Genomic DNA, 6,000 nt, shown 5'->3' with positions numbered 1-6,000 from the left:
GCGGCTTGGTGATTACACCCAAGTCTTGAGCAGGATGGCTCCTCGCCGTCTGATCTGACGTCAGGGTGTCCATAGAGGCTCTCATTGCAAGGCGGGAGGGAGGGAGAGAGGGAGGGAGGAGAGTTCTAATCACTGCCAGATGTCCTTAATAGCAAATATCAAGACTTATATGGTGCCTAAGAATAAATTTGTAATCAGGGCTCCGCGCGAACCCATCATCAAAGCAGTGGCATTGCTGAAGGAATAGGAGGGGGGGAGAGAGAAAGAGACGCTCAGCTCGAATGGCTACCTTTGGGGGTGAAGGAGAGAGAAGAGAAGACAGGCCCCCAAAAGAGTTCCCTGAAAGGAACAGGTCTCTAACCTCGCCCCGCCCCGTTCTCGAGGCTCTCCAGAATTTATGTGAATATATCATTCAGATAACCATTGCGCTTTAATCTCCATTAAATGGGGGGAGGTTTAAACAACTGAACTGTAACCGGCCAATTAGAAATGGAAAAGATTTGAAGGTGCTGGGGTGGGTTGTGGGGGGAGTACATATTTCATAGACTGGCAAGCAGAAAGAGGAGCGTGAGAGAATGATAAGCCTGAGTTATAACCGCAGAAGAGGTTACAACAGCGGCAGGAACGTGGCCATCCGTTTATTTTCCACTGTCAAGGGCAGCTCCATTCACAGGAAAGAGACACAGTCCAGTTAAAAAAGGTCCCAGTTTTCAAGTCCAAAAGCACTTCCACCGCCCATGGTAGGGCTGGACTGCAACCTTACTTGGAAGTCAATCGCTCTATTTCAACGGAATCTCCTTCCTCGCATAGCTGGGATCGCAGTTTAATGTTGCAAATCTCCTGGACTTATTGCCAAGCGTCAAAGACAGGCATAAAAATCAACGATACGCGCATTTTAAACGGCTGCGGGGCTGGAGGGTGTCAGGATATCCGATTAGTTTGACAGTGTAGGGTTTTGCAAACGCGACCCTCGTGTCCATGTCTACTCAGAAGAGAATCCATTGAAGTTCCATGGGGCTTACACATATAGGGATCCTCAAGTGATATGCGGATCGCAGCCAGAGGAGGCCAGCGAGAGGCTCCGCGCGTCATTCTGACGCCAACGTTGACGAAGAGGCTCGCCATTGTTATCTGGCTCGAACGAAAAACCGCTGTAAATTTCAGGAACAGGGTTGGGGTGGTAGAGTGAGCAATATGTAACATTTCCACAACACAGCTCACGGAAGAACTACCGACAAGAGCGATCGATCCCAGTGCTCGAAATACAGTCTATTAATTCCTAACACGTTTTCTTTCCAGTTCCTACTACTAACGCCATCTGCTGTTTTTGGAATAAGTACCGAAGAAAAAAGGAATGAATGCAAGGAATGAAAAGCTTTCTTTTTCAAGCCTGACCTCTTTACCTAATCATCTAACACAAATAAGATTATAGGGATCCTGTAATACATATATACTGTACACACCCCATTCCATAAAGTATAATCTTTAAAACTGGGGAATTTTCATGGATTTTCAGATCAGTCCGATAGACGTCTTCTAAGCAGCAATCGCTTTGAGTTCAATGGGGTACGCCCAAGTACTGTAATTGAACTGAACACAAGGGTTGTTTACAACAGCATTGAAATTCCTTTAACAGATGTATGTCCGCGTGTGTTTGGTGCTGATGGGGTGGGGGTAGTTCTCATGAACTACGATTAGGGGAATTTCAGCTTGTAATCGATGGTTGCGTTGCGTAGATTAGGCTGCAGTCCTTTCCTCAGGGGTTAGGAACATGCGGATCTCCATTTGTGGTTGGACTCCAACTCTCATCAACCTCAGCCAGCGTGGGTGATAGTCAGGTATGGTGGGCCAAGTTAATAGTGGGTCATAGGTTTCCTACCCCTCGGTTATAGGACTGCAGTCAAGTCCTCGCAGCTTGTCTGTAACAATTGAAGGTACCCTATAGTTCATGAGAACTGTCCCTCATCACCGCCAAACATGCACAGGGGTACATCTGTTAAAGAGGTTTCAGTGCTGGTGTAAACAGTCCCTGGTTCAATTAATTTTCAACCGAGAGAAGTACTGATCTCAGAGAATTTGCTCTGTAATTAAATATATTCCAACCCATCACTTGCACTGAGGAGCTTCAATGTGAGTTTTGTAATGGTAGGCCCTGTTCAGACTAGTGGAGACTGATTTCCATGCAAATGTAAATCAGTAGTAAAATAACAAGTGTCTGCTATACTAGTACTACTAAAACAAGCTATTCTGAAATATGTGGACAGGAGGAAACTATCTGCAGTAAACATGCAAGCAAATCAACATTATCTTACATTCGTAGGGTATTTGAAGCGTCCTCTGGAGCACAATATATATATATGGAAGCGTATATTCCAAATATTTGGAAGCATTTCTTCCAAACAGATGTATTTGGAGCAACAGCTGTAAGAAGAAATATGTGGAAAGGATAGTGGTACCCCAAATTGGACATGCTCACTTTTAAGTTACTTTTGGAAATAAAAGAAGTGGGTTGTACATTGAATGAAATCCAGGTACTTCATTCCAGGCCGTGGAGAGGGAATATATTGTGTGGATTGAAATAGCAAACGGTCCACACATTTATATCTACATATTAAATCTGAGACTGGGCAAGTTGAATGGGGAGAGACACATAGTACAATTCTAATATGTGTTGATTTGGAAGCAAGACCCACTCGGCTGAGTAGGGTTTCCTCTCTGGTTATATATATATATATATATAGTATGTTTTGTGAACCGCCCTGAGGTCTTCTGGGCTGCATCTTGTCCACAAACGTAGCTCAAAGGTAAGTAAGATATATTTAAATAACTTATTTAAAAGTAAGATATATTTAAATAACTTTGCATGTTGATGGAGAGAGAGAAAGAGACGAGGAGATGGGAAAGATGGCCACAAACCAAAACGACAACAAAACATACTGGTTGGTAGGCCTTCGATGGCAGATTCTGAAATCCGATTCACGCAGGTGAATCAGGGCCTTTTTCTAGTGTGCAGCTTTTAAACAGAATCTAAAGGGACATGAAGTCAGCACTTAAATATTGTGGATAGTTATTCTTTTGACTTCTTCAGGCTCCGATGCACTGCGACTTAAGTTTCCCCGCAGGAAGATGAAAAGCAAATAGCGCATTCTCAATGGCTCCCAACAAGGGCCGACCTCCTAAAACTTTGCATTTCCCACCTATTTCAATGCAATCCACTTCCAAACAAGCAAAACTTCAGATTCCTAACCTACAGTTTACCCCTACACAAATAAACGATTTTCGCGGGCTCTTAAAATAAATCACTGCAGCCAGGCTGAAGCTGTAGAGAAAGCAACACCCCACACTGAAGACATTATAGATAAGTGAAGTCCCATTGAAATCAAAGGGAGCTAATTCCAAGCAAATGTGTTTAGGATCGGAGCGCCTCCCTGCAATCTGGAAGCCAGCTACTCTCGCGTAGTTCCAGTTGCCTATTTAAAAACAAGCGACGGGAAGGAACAGAGTCCAAAAGGCACATTCCTGTCCCACATTCACATATGTGACATGCTCACCCCACTGAAGTCAAAGGGGCTTCATTCTCTCAAGGAATCTTTTTAGGGCCGCGTTGTTAAAGAAGTCAAACAGTAGGTTCCACGGCCCCAATCCTGCGCGCGTCAACTCTGCAGGCCCCACTGAAGCCCGTGTGGCTGACGCTCAAGAAAGCCTGCAGAGTACTGCAGCCTTAAAACCATTCCAAATAATCCTTTCAAAACAAAACAGGGAAAGTAAGTAAAGATAATTCACATTAATAAGGAAGAAGTTCTATATGCCTTCCTAACACGATTCTTTTCCTTATGCTAGTAAAGGAAAGAAGGGGCAAGATGCTAGTTTTTAAGGCCATCGTGGAGAATTAAACTCACTTGTGATCCATACAGGTATCTGAAAATCATTAAACAGCATGGCATATGCTACTATCACTTTTTATAAAAATGTATATTCCATTCTCGCAAAACTATTGCCCACAAGCAGAATACATTTGCATGGAAGCGAGTCCCTAGGGGGTTAATGCCGCACGCCAATGCTAGTGGATGGGGTGCAACCCAGGTTCGCACGTGTCCCCCCCCCCAAGTAAGTGATCATAGGACTAGACAGGATTACAGGGCGATCCGCAGCCGATAAAAACCAACCAGGGATTTCAAGTAGAATGTGGACTATTTCCTGATCCCATTTCACTGGGCCGGAAAACCAAATTTATTTCGAGGCAATTTGATTCCCAAAAAATGTATTCGGGATCATGAAGCTAATGACCTGGGAAGATTTGCTGGGAAGCAAAAGTCCCACGGATCAGAGCAGAATTCCCTGCCTTGTTCACAATAGAAAGTCACCCCCCAGATTTCTGCGTCAACATGCAGGGGTATGGCTCTGCGAGGGTAATCTGACGGAGGCTACCAACCCGATCCTATGCTTGTTTACTCTCAAGTGAACAAACACGCCTAGCGGAAAGGGAAGTGGGGTCTCTTTGAGGATTAAAGAAACTTCAGTGAAACTCCCGGCTTGCATCCAAGCGCTTCGTCCTCTCTGCGATGCGCGTGTTTCCAAACCAGCTGCAGAAGATTCTCTCCTTGGCTGTGGCTCATTCATTATTTTCCCCTCTCGGATTACCTACCAAATAGTTCCTGCGGCCTCTTAAGCCATTATTGCCAGCCAGGAGGCGACGCGAGAGAAAAGGATCCTGATCTTTTTCTCAGGCCTCTCTATCTCTTCCCTCCCTGTGGCGCTGGTTGCGCAGCGGTTATCATCCCAGGGAAGGGGGTGGGGGTGGGGTGGACAAGGCGACGGAGAAGTTCAGGCCTGACCTTAGCGAGAACTTTACAGATAGAGAGGGAGAGGGAGACGTTGCCAGGCTCGTTCCCAGTTCCCAGCGAGTCGCTGGCCGAAAGGACCACGTCCCAAGAAGCGAGAGAGGGCCTTATCAGGCTCGCAGCTCCCGCGCAGCGATCTGGGGCCAGGGCTCCTGACATCCCAATCGACCATCAATTTACCTTCCACCGCCCCGCTTCCCCATTTAGCTTTTAACGTCAAAAGCTACATTTTTGTCGGCTCCGGCCTGTCTAGGCCTCTTGCGATTTAGCTCCAGGAATGATTGCTCCTGAGAAAATAGCAACAGCCCCATTACCGAGCAATTAAAAAGGATCTCTCCCCCCCTTTCTCTCTCTCCCCCTTTCCCCTCTTAACCCTCGCCCGCCCACCCGCCATCACCTTTCAGTGGGTCCGATGGCCCCACTCGTTTAGACAAAGAGGGAGGAGGAGGAGGACTGGAAGCCAAAAGTTCTATTGATCATCTGGTGGAAAGGGGGAAAATGTCGGTCAGTCAGCCGGCCACTACCTGGTCTGTTTCTATGGTTGAGATCTTCCGTGCTCACTTAGAAATACCGTTTCACGGAAGTCAGAGGACTTGTTGGGGTTTTGGGGGGGGGGCGGGCGGAGGCTTTTATGTGTGAGAGCTTAGATCACTAGCGACCTGTACCATAGCTGCCAAGTTTTCCCTTTTCTCGCGAGGAAGCCTATTCAGCATAAGGGAAAATCCCTTAAAAAAAGGGATAACTTGGCAGCTATGACCTGTACACAAATTTAAGGCCTGGCCCGGCAGACACTGTTATTATACTCGTGCTGGACTCTTATTTCTAGCACCAGGGGTTGAAAATGGTGCAACCGAGCTACCGTAGTATCTATGATTACTTGGAAGTCAGCTCCGCGAATTTCAGTTTCTCAAGTAGGCGTGGGTAGGATCGCAGTCTCAAAGCTCTTGACTTTGGATGGGATCCTGACGATTCTGTAGCATCTTTCGATTCTACGGGGGTGGGGAGCTTTAAAGCAATGCATAAACATGTTCACACGAAGTTAACATAGTCTCTCTCTCCATAATACCACCTAAGCGACTGGATGATCGACTCTTTCGCCAATAGGACGGGCCTTATTCCCCAGGAAGAGTGGCACTGGTAACCGTGTGAGCTGGTGCGT

Source organism: Zootoca vivipara, chromosome Z1 (genome assembly GCF_965207765.1).
Source record: "Zootoca vivipara chromosome Z1, rZooViv2.hap1.1, whole genome shotgun sequence".
Lineage (NCBI taxonomy): Eukaryota > Metazoa > Chordata > Lepidosauria > Squamata > Lacertidae > Zootoca > Zootoca vivipara.
This window is presented reverse-complemented; position numbering follows the sequence as displayed.